Below are 17124 nucleotides of genomic sequence, written 5' to 3' on the forward strand. Positions count from 1 at the left end.
CTAAGAAGGACCGTTGGGGTTCTTGAAGCCTACACTCACTCCTAACACTCTCCCTGCCTAACCACCACTTCTGTCCCTGGACTATTACTGCAGGGCGCAATGCTCTGCAGACAGCCGATTTTGGAAAAAAAAAATTGTGCAACACTGCTAACAGCACCCTCCACAGTACTGCACACGGATAGATGTTGCCCTGAGAAGGACCGTTGGGGTTCTTGAAGCCTACACTCACTCCTAACACTCTCCCTACAGCAGCACCAGCAGCAGCACTTTCCCTCAGCTAACTCAGTCACAAGGCATCTGAGGCGAGCCGCGGGAGGGGCCGACTTTTATACTCGGGTGACATCTGATCTCCCCAGCCACTCACAGCAGGGGGGTGGTATAGGGCTTGAACGTCACAGGGGGAAGTTGTAATGCCTTCCCTGTCTTTCAATTGGCCAGAAAAGCGCGCTAACGTCTCAGAGAGGAAACTGAAAGTAACTGGAACATCGCGTGGTACTCGTTACGAGTAACGAGCATCCCGAACACGCTAATATTCGCCCGAGCATCAAGCTCGGACGAGTACGTTCGCTCATCTCTAGTGTGTAATTGAAAAGCTGTATAGCTTAATATAAATATTGCAGGCAGTACCCCTCTACATAGCCAGTGCTGCTCTCAGCTGAGAAGTGGATGCAATTGTATCCAGTCTAGACAACCTAGACATCTAGCTAAACAACCCGCACTCCAGACTGATGCATTGTAGGAAACTAGCAGAGAAATTTGTGTTTAATGCACAGAGCATTGTCTACACTGGATACAATTGTATCCACTTCTCAGCTGAGAGCAGGACTGGCTATATACAATGTATCAGTTTGGAGTCCGGGCTGTTTAGCTCACAGAGCATTGTCTACACTGGACAGAATTGTATCCACTTCTCAGCTGGGAGCAGGACTAGCTATGTACAATGTATCAGTCTGGAGTCTGGGCTGTTTAGCTCACAGAGCATTGTCTACACTGGATACAATTGTATCCACTTCTCAGCTGAGAGGAGGACCAGCTATGTACAATGTATCAGTCTGGAGTCGGCCTGTTTAGCTCACAGAGCATTGTCTTCACTGGATACAGTTGCATCCACTTCTCAGCTGACTGCAAGACTGAGGGCTTCTTCAGATGGGTGTATGCACAACTATGCTCAACGCTATGGAGCATAGTTGCACGTGGAAAAGGTAAAAATATTATTTTTTTACCTTTCAAACTCCACGCTATTCCAAGCGAGTTTGAAAAAAAAGTGAGAAGGTATTTCCTGCCCTATCTATCTTGCCCCTTAGTATTAACAATGCGTGAGAAAGATAGGGCAAGTACTATCATTTCTCGGGCATTGTATTAACACCCAAGAAAACTGATAGTGGAAACGAAAGCATTGAAATCAATGGTTTTATTTTGTCCCATTATGCGGCCAAGATAATCACGATCCACATAAGGGACAAAATCACACCCATCTGTTTAAGCCTCATCTATGTACAATGCATCGGTCTGGAGTGCTGGCTGTTTAGCTCACAGAGCATTGTCTGCACTGGATACAATTGTATCCACTTCTTAACAGCATTACTGCCACTGAATTTACACAATATAAAGATTACACTTTATTTATATGGAACTGGAAAATCCTTTTAAATTAACTTTTTCTATTTAACGCATACATAATGTTGTAGCAATAATCATCTTCTAATATCAAATGTTACTTTAAGAACTATGGCTCTGTTCTGCTGTCTCCTGGCATAGATACATAACTTTAATACCCACTTGGCACTTATCCCTGATAATAGTTTAGGATTTCCTTCCCTAATCTCTTACAACGCAGCCACATAACATGGGATATACTCAACAGCTGCAGGACCCAGATGCTGGACGCACAAAGATCATCTTCTTAAATATGTTTTCCGTTTAAGATTTTGCCTGAATTCCTGGGCTTTTTAACAGACAGCCTGACATTGAGATGTCAAATAAAAACAAAGTTTGGCCTAAAGTACCAGTCCAATATTACAGATGTCACAAACAGTAACCTGACTTGTGATGCATTAAAATAACTTTCTCTACTGTAGTTTATTTGCCCTGTCATTGGCGTTACAATGGCTTCTGTAATGTTAAGATAAGGTACCAATAGCTTTTCAATGTCTTGGGATAAGGTATCTTGTGGCAGAAAGTTATCACAGTCGGGTTAAACATTGTTACATATGTACCTGGCTGTCTTGATATATCATAGTGTTACATCTTACAGTGTGGTAATAACCTGCCCTCTTTTAAAAATGTACTTGTCACATTAAGAAATATACTAATGTGCCAAATGTCATGGCACAGGGACTAATATTGTATAAGACGCCCTGTAACCCAGCAAAGTGCAGCAACTGGACGTGGCATCGATTCCATAAGTGGGCAGACGTCTGGAGGGATGTTGAGCATTCTGGATAGCCACCTACAATTCCATCGTATTTGTAGATGCAGGATATCAGGTGTGAATGGACCTCTCCACCAAATCATATAAATACTTGATTGGATACGTGTCGAGCAAATGTTCAGACCACATCATTTGTAGGAACTCTCTAGAAAGCTCCTCAAACCAACTCTGCACAACTTGGGCCCGATGGCATGGTGCATTGTCCTGATGGAATATCCCATCATTGTGGGGATACATAAAGTTCATGTAGAGCTATAAATGGCCGCCAAGCTGTGAAACGTAGCAGGTAGTGGTCAATGATGTGTTTAGGCAGACCAGTAGATCCAACCCATGCCAGGAGAATACACCTCGCACATGCCAATGACCACCAGCCTGCACAGTGCCTTGTTGACAACTGGGTTTCACACGAACTCTATTATCAGTCTGAAGCAATTGGTACCTTGACTTATCAGACTACACCTAAGGTAACGCCAATCCATCATCAATTTACATACTACTATCCCAGGACTTTTGGCATGTTGGTTTATATTTAACTGTGATAGTAAGTTTGGCAGTACAGGTTTCATTTAGAGAAGGGATTTTTTTGCCCTGGGGCATTCACCAACCTCAGTCCATTCCTAATAGAGGGTGCTATTTGCACCAATTCTTCTAGTGCCAGTTTAGCCCCAGGGTGTACAATAATGATTTAGGTGATATCAGTATCCCATTCTACTATAATGTATAATTGCCTGCCATAAAATGTTTTTAGCACGACTAGAATAGAGAGAATTCCCCTCTAACTCCGAGTTACCTTCTGCTGGAGGTAAAACTAATATTTAGGATTGAATATTGACATAATCCCTAAAACACAAACATGATGTAAGCACATTTATTAAGCCAAATAATAGATGATAGCCACATTCACTGGGGGCAAATCCCAGGCATCAGACTGCGAGGAGACATAAGGACTACATTCCTGTAATATCTTTTGGTGGGAAGTCGGACACAGTGGGATTCACTGAGTATTATTTACAAAAAGCGGCTTGTGTTACCAGCATTATAGTCAGATAGATGGAAGAATTTAACACTCGCTTGAATTCTCCGATGAGCGGTCCAGAGATAATAGTACTTTTAAAGGGACATTTACCCTAAAAATGAATGACATAAAAAAAGAATGAGCACACCTACCTACACGGAGTGTCCTGTTGATTGGAGCCCCAGACCCTCTTACAAATGGAGCTTGCCTGTATGGAACTTAGAGCCGTGACCCCAAAATGCAGCATAAAATCACATGACAAGTTTTCTGTTGATCACTATAAGTGTGAATGCATATTAGATGAAAAAAATCCATAAATCTGAGTGACTTCCAATGAGGCCTGGTCATCGGTGCTAGACTAGCCGGGCCAGGATTTCACCGCCAACCTTGTGGCATGATTGAGAAAAAACATCCAGCGAAAAGGGATCCCGTGGACTAAAAAAACTCATCACCAAAAGGGGTCAGAGAAAGATGTCGGGAATTGTTCCGATGAACAGGTGCTGTACAGCCAGGAGCAGCTGAATATATAAATAACACAGACTAACATGTTTCCATTTCTGTCGCAGCATCCTGATGGAATGACCCTTTTCTGTCAGGCGGATGGAGGTGGAATAATGGTGGCCGAATGTCTTCTTGGAACACCCTTGGGCTTCTGATACCTGTGGATGGATGCCATGATAAACTGCTTCAGTTCTGAAGGACAAAAAAGGTGCAACGTACTACTAGATAGGGGCTCTAATAAAGTGGGCAGTCAATGTATTTGCCACTCTGCAACTTAGAGATCCTGGAACCAAAAGTCTTAGAATTCTGTTATAGGAAACAGGGGCCCATCTTCTTCTATCACACTTCTTTTTTGGCAAGAAATCAGATGAGGGAAGGGGCTTAATTATAATGGCTCCGCCTCTTTTGACCTTTATCTTGTTTCACATGCAGTGAAGCTGGAGGGAGGAAGGGAGGGGCAAAAAAAGATATATGGTTATGTTTTACCTCTAGTACAGTGTTACAGGACAGAACAGAAGCAAGGAACATAAGGAGATCATGGTCATAGGATTCATTGTTTATTAATGATGGTTTCATTACTTAAAAGGACATTTTGGTCTTTTTTTAACTGAAAACCTATCCCCTGGAGTTGATGGACACAGGTCTGCTGCTCTGGATTCCATCCATCAACTAATCGTCTGGTCCACGGCACTTTGCTGTGGGCAGGACGTCATCATCAATTGTCAGAGTAAGCAGGGATAGAGCCGGCTTCACTTCCATTGAAATCAATAGGAATGCTGCGCTGCTCCTACACGTTCTGCTCAGGACAGGATGTGACATCCTGACCATGAGAGGTGCAGGAAACAGCACGATACTCCCATTGATTTCAATAGAAGTGAAGCCAGCTCTACCCCTGCTTACCCTGATCACTGATGATGACATAGAGCCTGCTGCAAGGTGCATCAGGCCAGAGGATCAGTTAATGGATAGGGGTCTCGAGCGGCGGAACCCTGTCCATCAACTACTGAAGACATCCAGGGGATAGGTCATTCGTTAAAAAAAACCAAAAAAAAAAACGAGTACTAGAGATGAGCGAACGTGCTCGGCCCCGCCCCTTTTTCGCCCGAATACCGCGATTTTCGAGTACTTCCGTACTCGGGCGAAAAAATTCGGGGGGCGCCGTGGCGGCGCGGGGGGTTGCAGCGGGGAGTGGGGGGGAGAGGGAGAGAGAGAGGGCTCCCCCCTGTTCCCCGCTGCTACCCCCCGCACCGCCGCGCCTCTCCCCGCCCCCCGGCGCCCCCCAAATCTTTACGCGCGAGTACTGAAGTACTCGAAAATGGCGGTACCCGGGTGCGTAAGTACTCATTACGAGTACGTTCGCTCATCTCTAGCGAGTACCTCTTTGACATCATTCTGTCCTTAATGTAAAATGAATCACCTCTCCATGCACTGACTTCCAGTTTATGCAAAATAGTCAGTATGACTGGGGAAGGCAATGGCAAACCTCCTCGCAAAAACAGTCTGCCAAGAAAACGTCACGATGTGACGTCACTCTAGGAGTCGGTCATTACTTGGTGCTTGCACCAGGGAACTCTACCTTTTTTACCAATATGAATAGGCAGAGATGCAATGTAAAGTATAGTGGAGGGACACAGTACTGAGCCAATCATGGGGTAGGAAGTGAATGTCAGACATTAAGTTTCTATCACAACATAACTAGAAGCTCCTCAGTCCCGATGCAAGATCTGTAAGAGGGTCCCCACCTTCCATGTGCCAGTTATAATGCTAGAGTCTGCCTATGTAGCAGAGGGGCTTTTGGGTCCCTTGAGGCGCCAGAGCCCTGGTGTGACTGTTATTTCTGCAGCTCTTACAACTGTACTCCTGACTATTGGAACTAATGCTCATAGCATCAAAGGGATCGTGTACAAGTAGCAACGTCTCATTTTTATACCCTTTCCAATTGCCAGGCTGTCAATATAGAAATAACTGTATTGCAATGAAAGCATTGTAGCGGTGACTATCTTTGGAGTACACAGTGCTTGTAGTCACCGGACAGTAAGCAGTTAAATCTCTCTTGAACATTGCACAGTATTGTTCTAGGTCCTCTTCCATGTGTAAATGTTACCCCCAGTCTTCTCATGTTGTTACTGATATGGGCTGCACGGAGAGCTTTATTTCTTTTATCAACGACGTCCTTGTTAATGGTTCCACAAAACATTCCAGCACATTGTAAAAACAATCAGAGACGATTATATCCACTGGAGAAGTTTGTGGACTTGATAAACTCGCTTCCAAAAATGTTAACAGAGGTCATTGGAATTTAGTATTTTTGGAACCAACTGAACATATTTTGTGGTTGATCCAAATGCTTCCGAACCAGACCGGCTTATACACAGGGGGATTACCAGGGCATCTCATGTCTGTCTGCATAGAAGTAGAAAAAGGCAATCAGCTCACCCAATAGTTCCAATGAAGTATCGATCTCAACTGTATGTTATAGAAGGTGCATGGACAGATGGCAGTCCGGCTCCTGGGTAACAATAAGGGCAAAAACACATGGGGCATACGGTAATATGCTCGCCGCTATGGAGAATATTAGCGCATGCAGTGTTTTGTGGGTTTTTTTTGACTATTCAGACTCTGCACTAGTGCATGTGAGTTTGAAAAAAAGCAGGAAGAAAGGTCCTGCCCTATGTTCTTTGCTTGTAATATTAACTACATGTGAAAAAGATAGAAAAAGCCCTATCTTTTTTCCGGCGTAGTATTAATGCCTGAGAATCCCGATGGCGAAAACAAAGCCATCTAAGTCCTTAATAGGATAAAAATGTTGCAGCACCAGGATAAAAGTCAAATAATCTGAATTTATTGAAATGCATCAACCTTATGGGAGGGTCAGAATTTGGCGCAATCAGCACAAATCAATGACCCTTTCCGGTCAGGTAGATGGAGGTGGAGTAATAATGGGCAAAGGTTTTCTTGGAACACTCTGGGGTTCTGATGACTGTGGATGGCTAATAAACTTCTTCAGCTCTAAAGGACAAAGGGGGTGTAAAGCACTACTAGATAGGGGCCCTAATAAAGTGGCCACTCAGTTTTTTTTGCCATTCAAAAACTTGTAGATACTGAAACCAAAACTCGTGGAATTCTGCTAGAGGGAAGAAGGGCACATCTTCTTCCATCACCATCATTCTTTTCCAAGGAGCTAACAGCTCCTCTATATACTATACCACACAGGAGAGCCGACAGCTCCTCTATATACTACACCGCACAGGAGAGCTGACAGCCTCTCTATATACTACACCACACAGGAGAGCCGACAGCTCCTCTACGTACTACACCACAGGAGAAACCACAGCTCCTCTATATACTACACCACACAGGAGAGCCAACAGCTCCTCTATATACTACACCACACAAGAGAGCCGACAACTCTCCTATATACTACACCACAGGAGAGCCGACAGCCTCTCTATATACTACACCACACAGGAGAGCCGACAGCTCCTCTATATACTACAGTACACAGGAGAGCCGACAGCCTCTCTATATACTACACCACACAGGAGAGCCGACAGCTCCTCTATATACTACACCACAGGAGAACCCACAGCTCCTCTATATACTACACCACACAGGAGAGCCGACAGCTCCTCTATATACTACACCACAGGAGAGCCGACAGCTCCTCTATATACTACACCACAGAGGAGAGCCAATAGCTCCTCTATATACTACACCACACAGGAGAGCCGACAGCTTCTCTATATACTACACCACACAGGAGAGCCGACAGCTTCTATATACTACAGTACACAGGAGAGCCGACAACCTCTCTATATACTACACCACACAGGAGAGCCGACAGCTCCTCTATGTACTACACCACAGGAGAAACCACAGCTTCTCTATATACTACACCACACAGGAGAGCCGACAGCTCCTCTATATACTACAGTACACAGGAGAGCCGGCAGCTCCTCTATATACTACACCACAGGAGAGCCGACAGCTCCTCTATATACTACAGCACAGGAGAACCCACAGCTCCTCTATATACTACACCACACAGGAGAGCCGACAGCTTCTCTATATACTACACCACACAGGAGAGCCGACAGCTCCTCTATATATTACACCACACAGGAGAGCCAACAGTTCCTCTATATACTACACCACACAGGAGAGCTGACAGCTTCTCTATATACTAGACCACACAGGAGAGCCCACAGCTCCTTTATATACTACACCACACAGGAGAGCCGACAGCTCCTCTATATAATACACCACACAGGAGAGCCAACAGCTCCTCTATATATTACACCACCCAGGAGAGCCCAGAGCTCCTCTATATACTACACCACACAGGAGAGCCCACAGCTCCTCTATATACTACACCACACAGGAGAGCCGACAGTTACCATTTACACAAAAAAGTCATTTTTAAGATCACCTAAGTATTATATATAGTGCAAATGGGAAATTAGACCTGGTGTGTTCTGCAGAAATCCTAATTGTTGCTTTCTGTGCTTTTATCATTCTGATCTTTAGCTCAGCATTGGTCAGGTGCCCAATAAGCATTGTGCACTCGCACCTGTCTTTTAAATCACAAAAACATGGTATAGCCCATTCATAGTAGAAAGCCTGAGAGCCATTTTCCAGGTACTTACTTCCTCCAGTATATGTTAATATATCAATCATGTTGTGATACAGTGTATCTAATCAGATGCTTATTAGCTCCAGTTGACTCAATGTCTCCCTCACCGGTATTTCCCGAAATCCGCCACTGCCTCATTTCCCTCTGGAAACAGTTAGATCTCCTCACATTTACATGTTTCCCCGTTTTGAAGGTTTGCATTAGCAGGAAATTGTAGACATACCAAGTCCTGGCCAGTGAAGAGGTGGGGATCGGTAGTCCCAGAGAAGTTGGATTTCCATAAGGAAGTGATTCCAATGTGTCTGAAATACAGTTTTGGGTAATTACACATTTTTACCGTAAAAGAAGAAGGACGGTTTCAAAGTTAACATGCGAGGCTTTTGATGTATAATAACTCACTCTGGCAGCTGAGTTTAAACCACCTCCAACCCTACTGTAGAGAGGAATGTCTGCAACGAGGAGGAAGCTGCAAACCAAAAAATGTGGACTATTCTCATAATATTGTCCAGGGCTGAAAACAGGATGAGAAGAAAATGATCTGTCTACAACATTTAAGACATCTGTTTCTCAACCTGCAACCCTACAATTCTGTCTGTATATCTATCTACCTCCATGTAAGGGTCCTCAGGTATTTTGAGGCCCTTGAGCAGGAGGGGACATGAAGGAGCCTGCTGGTTGGGGAATCACCACCTAGATTATGGGAGGCATGAAGGTCAGAGCCGTGCCCTGAGCCACTGCCTTCAGTGGTATGATAGTGCCCCTAACATTGGCTGCTTGGTCTCTCCTTGGAGCTGGAAGTATGTCCAGTTGTAGGGCTGCAGAAGGCCAGACAGGGGTTTACAAATGTCACTAGGAGGCATCACCATCTTGCTCAAAACTTTATTAAACAAAAACAGAAGAAATTCTTGTTTGAGAAGACAATGACAGTCTTAACTTGCAGATCAAAGAAGCAACTAGGGCAACCGAGTCAGAAGCTTGATCACGACTCACGAGCACTTAAAGTTTCAAGAAAAGATTGCGGTCTCATCACAGGGACTCAAGTAGAGGTGTAGGCCACACTGTGTTTGCAAGTAAGCAGTCAAAACCAATTAACAGGTCTTACCTTTCCTCCTGGTATAGTTCTCCACATGCAATACATCTGCTCCCAGACACTATCCCACCTCCATAGCAATGTGGCCAATGACTCTGTGAGCAGCGAGATGATACAGTTATCATATGCCCCAGTGGTTTGCACAGTAACCTCAAAATACATTTGTACTATGACGTGTATGGTGTCAGAGTAACCTTCTATAAGGATCATGACGTGTGCAGCGGCGCCCATCCCACCTAACGTTTATGTGATCACCAACCAATAAGAAATGAAGGAGCAATAAGTGCAGAAACCATACAATGTCATTGTTGACAAATTTACTGCTATTCAAGTCATGCAGGAAATGTGCACAGTATCATAGAACTAAAACAGGAGGGGGAGGGCAATTAGAGTACGCCCATTATCTATCTAACTATCACGGGTTAACCCAATTGAGATGCCTGCTTTTAAATGGTTAAAATTGCATATATGTGTAAGGACCTTCCAGGGAGGTCATGTGATTTGATTGAGCTCTGCTCTGATGCAGTGAGCTGCAGCCATCCAGACTGTGATGCAGTAGAAAAAGAGCAGAGTCCTATGCAGTCAGTCTATTGAAGTGGTGGAGGCTGCCGCCACATTGGATTGTGGTGGAGGCTGCAGAGAAGCCTCATCTATCCCGCAAGTGGTCTGATGCAGCTTAGGATTGGAGTGTGAAAAACGAGCCACAAGATGCCAAAACTGTTGGGGAAAGTGTCTGTGAGTATTCCCTATTTGATGGCTAAGAGCATCATCCAAAGGCTGTTGTGAGAGGATGCTGCAGATTGACTCATACCAACATAAACACCCTGTGAAAGAAAAGCTAGCCTGCCGGATCAGATCAAGAGCAGGTACTTTGCAGTGCTGCGAAGAAGCCTATATCTGGAAAGGGGTCCACTGGTAACAGTCATAGGTGCACCTTTATCCCTCAGTTCTCTTCTGCACAAAATCTCTAGCCTGAGTTGAGGTCTTAGACTTTAATGGGACTACCTGAAAGTGTTAAAGGGGTTGTCTCGCGAAAGCAAGTGGGGTTAAGTACTTCTGTATGGCCATATTAATGCACTTTGTAATATACATCGTGCATTAAATATGAGCCATACAGAAGTTATTCACTTACCTGCTCCATTGCTGGCGTCCCCGTCTCCATTCTCCCTTCGGCTCCGCCCCCATCACATGTGCCGATTCCAGCCAATCAGGAGGCTGGAATCGGCACCCATCATGGGGCGGAGCTACACGATGACGCGTACAAGGGGCGGAGCCAAAACGCCGCTGCTGCCGAGACGAAGGGAGAAGACCCATCTGCGCAAGCGCGTCTAAAAAAGCAAGAAGACACCGAAATTAGACGGAGCCATGGAGACGGGGACGCCAGCAATGGAGCAGGTAAGTGAATAACTTCTGTATGGCTCATATTTAATGCACGATGTATATTACAAAGTGCATTAATATGGCCATACAGAAGTACTTAACCCCACTTGCTTTCGTGAGACAACCCCTTTAATTCTATCTAATGATGTTACATATGGTGTCATCTTAAGGCTTTGCCTACTTAGTTAATAGGATGATGTAATGGTTATATGTTTATTACAGTTGTTATAGTGCAGCAAGGAATTCGGAGTATAATGAAAGTAAAGACTGATAGTGAGCAGCATTGCATATTTGGAGTTGTATGTGACGTAGTAATAAAGCGGTCAGCAATATACCAGACAAGGCTTCAGCGCATTTACTGAAAGTGGTCTGATGTTTCATTCTTCAAAGTGTGGGCTGAATGATTAAACTGAAGTAAGTTGCGATACATGCATATTTGAGAGAAAGCTTCCATGCTTTTATTGTATGCTGAAATGCAGTCGGGTGTGTTAAGCCCCTGTATGTTGTATGGTTGGTGTGTGTTGAGCCCCTGTATGTTGTATGGTTGGTGTGTGTTAAGCCCCTGTATGTTGTATGGTTGGTGTGTGTTGAGCCCCTGTATGTTGTATGGTTGGTGTGTGTTGAGCCCCTGTATGTTGTATGGTTGGTGTGTGTTAAGCCCCTGTATGTTGTATGGTTGGTGTGTGTTGAGCCCCTGTATGTTGTATGGTTGGTGTGTGTTAAGCCCCTGTATGTTGTATGGTTGGTGTGTGTTAAGCCCCTGTATGTTGTATGGTTGGTGTGTGTTAAGCCCCTGTATGTTGTATGGTTGGTATGTGTTAAGCCCCTGTATGTTGTATGGTTGGTGTGTGTTAAGCCCCTGTATGTTGTATGGTTGGTGTGTGTTGAGCCCCTGTATGTTGTATGGTTGGTGTGTGTTAAGCCCCTGTATGTTGTATGGTTGGTGTGTGTTAAGCCCCTGTATGTTGTATGGTTGGTGTGTGTTAAGCCCCTGTATGTTGTATGGTTGGTGTGTGTTGAGCCCCTGTATGTTGTATGGTTGGTGTGTGTTGAGCCCCTGTATGTTGTATGGTTGGTGTGTGTTGAGCCCCTGTATGTTGTATGGTTGGTGTGTGTTGAGCCCCTGTATGTTGTATGGTTGGTGTGTGTTAAGCCGCTGTATGTTGTATGGTTGGTGTGTGTTAAGCCGCTGTATGTTGTATGGTTGGTGTGTGTTGAGCCCCTGTATGTTGTATGGTTGGTGTGTGTTAAGCCCCTGTATGTTGTATGGTTGGTGTGTGTTAAGCCGCTGTATGTTGTATGGTTGGTGTGTGTTAAGCCCCTGTATGTTGTATGGTTGCTGGGTGTTAAGCCCCTGTATGTTGTATGGTTGCTGGGTGTTAAATGTGCACAGTTAACCAGTTTCCACATAACATGGGCAGAAGCAGGCTGGATGTGGAATCAAGTAAAAGTACCCGAAACTATGGTTAGAGCCCTGCATGTATGTGGATCGGAACTAGTGAAAAGTGAATGGCTAAATTCTAGCAAGTTTAGACATATATGGAGAAAGCCTGAGTTGACACTTGCCTTGCTACTGCCACTTTAAAGAAACCGAGAAGTGATGTACATATTAATGTGTTATTCCGTACATTTTGAATAACATTTTTGGTTCCAGTGAATGCTTAGTTACTATCATTTTAAGCATATGATACCAATATGTAATGTTATAATGTAATGTTCAAGCACTAACACCCTCCTATGGAGTACAATGTAACATACTGGTTAATGTACGTCTAATTTATGTTTCAGTAAACATTGTTTATTGCTGCAATGAAATACCTCAGTCTGTCAGCTGCTGCACCATACATACTATCCAGCTGTTACAAATCCATCTCATATCTATCCTTCTCTCCATCTCATATCTACAGTATCTGTCTATAGCTCTCTTATCTATCTCATATCTATCTATCTATATATCTATCTATTTCTTATCTATGTATCTATCTCATATTTATTTATCTATCTATCTATCTATCTATCTATCTATCTATCTATCTATCTATCTATCTATCTATCTCATATCTATCTCACATCTATCTATCTGTCTGTCTATCTATGTCATATCTATCTACCTATCTCTCTCATATCTATCTATCTATCTATCTATCTATCTATCTATCTATCTATCTATCTATCTATGTCATATCTATATATCTCATATTTATCTATGTCATATCTATTTATGTCATATTCTATCCATCTATCGGTCATTTCATATCAATATCTATCTCACATCTATCTACCTCATATTTATCTATCTATCTATCTATCTATCTATCTATCTCATATCTATCTCACATCTATCTATCTGTCTGTCTATCTATGTCATATCTATCTACCTATCTCTCTCATATCTATCTATCTATCTATCTATCTATGTCATATCTATATATCTCATATTTATCTATGTCATATCTATTTATGTCATATTCTATCCATCTATTGGTCATCTCATATCAATATCTATGTCATATCTATCTATCTATCTCACATCTATCTACCTCATATTTATCTATCTATCTATCTATTTATCTCATATCTATCTATCTACGTCATATCTATCTATCTGTCTGTCTATCTATCTCATATCTGTCATATTTATCTATCTCATATCTATCTATCTATCTATCTATCTATCTATCTATCTATCTATCTATCTATCTATCTATCTATCTATCTAAGTCATATCTATCTATCTCATATCTATCTACCTATCTATTTAGCATCCGCAGTGAACAGCATGCATTGAAAGGTATGTACTTTAACTTCTTTCTTCACAGTCGCGAAAACGAATTGGGATTTGTGCAAGTGGAGGAAAAATCGCAGTATGCTCTATTTTGCTGCGTACTCCGCGCAAAAGGCCGCCATTGAAGTCAATAGAGGCCGTCCAACTCGCAGCCCATCTGCAATTGACATTGGAAATAGGCCGCAGGTACCGATGTCATCGCCTAGCGAAGGCACAGGAAATGCAATTTTTTTTTTCAAAGCTGTAATTCACATGACCGGTAACAAGCATCCGCGGTCATTGTCAGTATAGGAATAAAAGGTACGCAAGGTCACCGGCCGCGGTCGGAGCCAGATTCTAATATGTTGCCCTTACATAGAGGAGTGTATTGAGCTGATATATCCACTTTAAAGGGAACCTGTCAGCACCTTTGAGCCCTATAAACTACAGTATGAGGCCACTTTTACACGGCCGGGAAAATCACACAGGATTTGTTCATTGCAAGACGCACAAATCGCACACGAATATGAGCCCCATTTCTTAATTGAGAGGTAGAGGTTGCGTAGGAGGAGGAGGAGGGGGAGGGTTTAGCGGAGGTGGCATAGACCGCCGCAGATACCAGAACCGAGGAAGGACCCGCTATTCTGGGTGTGGGTAGGATGTGTGCGGTCCCAGGCTCTGACTCGGTCCCAGCCTCCACCAAATTCACCCAATGTGCCATCAGGGAGATATAGTGGCCCTGCCCACCAGTACTTGTCCACGTGTCCGTGGTTAAGTGGACTTTCACAGTAACCGCATTGGTGTGGGCACGATTGATGTTGCGGGAGACGTGCTGGTGCAGGGCTGGGACGGCACACCGGGAAAAATAGTGGCGACTGGGGACCGAGTAGCATGGGACTTCCGCCGCCATCATGTTTTTGAAGGCCTCCGTTTCCACAAGCCTGTACGGCAGCATCTCCAGGCTGATTAATTTGGCAATGTGCACGTTTAAAGCTTGAGCGTGCGGGTTAGTGGCGGCGTATTTGTGCTTTCACTCCAAGGCTTGCGCTAGCGACAGCTGGTCGCTGCGCTGAGAGACACTGCTTGATGGGGTCAAGGACAGCGGAGGTGAGAGTTTGGGTGCAGGCCGGGAGGCGCTCGTCCCTGTGTCCTGAGAGGGGGGTTGGATCTTAGTGGCAGGTTGTGGCACAGGGGAAGAGGCAGTGGTGTGACCCGGAGGCGGTGAACGGCCTGCGTCCCACCTTGTGGGGTGCTTGGCCATCATATGCCTGTGCATGCTGGGGAGGCTGGTAGTGGTGGCTCCCCGGCTGATCTTGGTGCAACACAGGTTGCACACCACTGTTCGTCGGTCGTCCGCGCTCTCACTGAAAAACATTCACACCTTTGAACACCTTGGCCTCTGCACGGTTGCTTGGTGCGAGGGGGTGCTTTGGGAAACAGTTGGGGGATTCTTCGCTCTGGCCCTGCCTCTACCCCTGGCCACCCCACTGCCTCTTCCAACCTGTCCTGCTGCTGCACTTGCCTCCCCCTCTGAAGACCTGTCCTCAGTTGGCTTAGCAAAGCAGGTGGGTTCAGTCACCTCATCGTCCAGCTGCTCTTCCTCCGAATCCTCTGTGCACTCCTCCCTCGGACTTACTGCCCTTAATACTACCTCACTGATAGACAACTGTGTCTCATCATCATCGTCCTCCTCACCCACTGAAAGGTCTTGAGACAGTTGCCGGAAGTCCCAAGCCTCATCACCTGGACCCCGGGAACTTTCCAAAGGTTGGGCATCGGTCACGACAAACTCCTCAGGTGAGAGAGGAACCATTTTTTCCCAATCAAGGCAGGGACCCGAGAACAGTTCCTGGGAGTCTGCCTGCTCATCAGAATGTGTCATTTTCATGGAGTGAGGAGGCTGGGAGGAAGGAGGAGCAGCAGCCAGAGGATTCAGAGTTGCAGCAGTGGACTGGGTGGTCGATACATTGCTGGATGCATTTTCTGCCATCCACGACAGGACCTGCTCACACTGCTCTGTTTGTAATAAAGGTCTACCACGTGGACCCATAAATTGTGATATGAAGCTGGGGACCCCAGAAACTTGCCTCTCTCCTAATCCCGCAGCAGCCGGCTGTGATTCACCTGGACCAGGAACTCGGCCTGTGCCGACACCCTCACTTGGACCTCCGCGTCCTCGCCCGTGTCCACGTCCTCGACCCCCTACCCCTCAGCATGGTGAATTATGAATAGAGCAGATACAGAGCGGTGTAAATAATTATAGAATTATTTGCGTACACTTTCAGGCTGAGAGCGGTATTGTAACGCTAACTCCAGGCAGAAACAAAGAATACGGAAGGCTGCAAACAGGCGTAGTTGTGCAATAGTGATGCAGTAAAACTCCCACCAGACACCCAGTAAAATGCAGACGGTCAGAGGTAGCCCAACGAAGGAGCTTTTTTTTTTTTTTTGGAAAAAGAATACAGGCTGTATAGTGTGTATATCACTTTCCCTCTATAAGTGGCTGTGTTGGCCATACGCTGTGCGTCAAATTCACTGCAGACACAGACCGGTTTAAGTAATTATGGAATTATTTGCGTACACTTTAACGCTGAGAGCTGTATTGTAACGCAAACTCCAGCCAGAAAAAAATTATACGGAAGGCTGCAAACAGGCCTAGCTGTGCAATAGTGATGCACTACAACTCCCACCAGACACCCTGTAAAATGCAGACAGTCAGAGGTAGCCCTAAGAAGGACGGTTGGGGTTCTTGTAGACAGGATCCTACACTACCACTGTCCCTATCTCAGCAGCACTTTTCCTATACTCTGTATTACAGACTGCAGACTTAGAACGCTATAGCTGTAATAGCCTGCACAGCCCGAGATTAAAAAACAAAAAAAAATTGTGCAAAACTGCTCCCAGTCAGCTACACAGTTATCCACACGGTCAGATGTGGCCCTAAGAAGGACCGTTGGGGTTCTTGTAGACAGGATCCTACACTAACACTTTCCCTATAGCAGCAGCAGTACTTTCCCTATGCTCTCCCAGTGTGTGTCTGAGGCGAGCCGCGGGCGGGACCGCTTTAAGTACTCAGCGGTCACTTGATCTCGCCAGCCACTCACTGCAGGGGGGTGGGATAGGGCTGGCACGTCACAGGAGGAAGTGGTAATGCCTTCCCTGCATGTCTATTGGCTGAAAAATGGCGCTAAACATGCAGGGAAGGAAATAGAATTGACTTGAGTACCACGTGGTGCTTGTCTCGAGTAACGAGCATCTCGAACACCCTAATGCTCGAACGAGTGTGCTCACTCATCTCTACCCAATAACC

General features: G+C 44.9%; 1 long non-coding RNA gene across 1 annotated transcript; it reads right to left on the reverse strand.

Moving 5' to 3' along the window:
• Nucleotides 1-6297: 6297 nt before the first annotated feature.
• On the reverse strand, nucleotides 6298-8992 carry LOC136626881 (uncharacterized). The gene is made up of 3 exons (XR_010792703.1): nucleotides 8980-8992; nucleotides 8804-8882; nucleotides 6298-6350 (listed from the first exon to the last, which is right to left on the reverse strand). It is a non-coding gene; the product is annotated as an uncharacterized lncRNA (long non-coding RNA).
• Between the last annotated feature and the right edge of the window lie 8132 nt (nucleotides 8993-17124).

This window comes from Eleutherodactylus coqui, chromosome 5, assembly GCF_035609145.1.
Source record: "Eleutherodactylus coqui strain aEleCoq1 chromosome 5, aEleCoq1.hap1, whole genome shotgun sequence".
Taxonomy (NCBI): domain Eukaryota; kingdom Metazoa; phylum Chordata; class Amphibia; order Anura; family Eleutherodactylidae; genus Eleutherodactylus; species Eleutherodactylus coqui.